The following is a 299-nucleotide window of genomic DNA, read 5'->3' as shown; positions in this document are numbered from 1 at the left end:
AGTGGGGTGCTTGGCACAATCAGTGCCTGAGGATCCTTGCCATTCCAGTCTGGAGATTGGGCCTCAGTCAGTCCAGCAAATTACAAATGTAATCAATCCAGGGAGTACAGACAAATCAGTCAGGGAGCTGTAGAGAAATCAGTCAGGTCCATGCTCCGCCAGGGCTGTCATCATAAATCAGCCTGGGGCGTTGGCCACGGTCAGTAATGGGGGGTTTTGGCAGTAAGTGTGAGTCGGGCATTATTAGTCCATGCTGTGGAAAATGGGAAAGTCAAATGTGGGAATTGGAGCCTTTATGC

Source organism: Rhincodon typus, chromosome 22 (assembly GCF_021869965.1).
Source record: "Rhincodon typus isolate 14 chromosome 22, sRhiTyp1.1, whole genome shotgun sequence".
Taxonomy (NCBI): Eukaryota; Metazoa; Chordata; class Chondrichthyes; order Orectolobiformes; family Rhincodontidae; genus Rhincodon; species Rhincodon typus.
The sequence above is the reverse complement of the archived record's forward strand: the minus strand, read 5'-3'. Positions refer to the sequence as shown.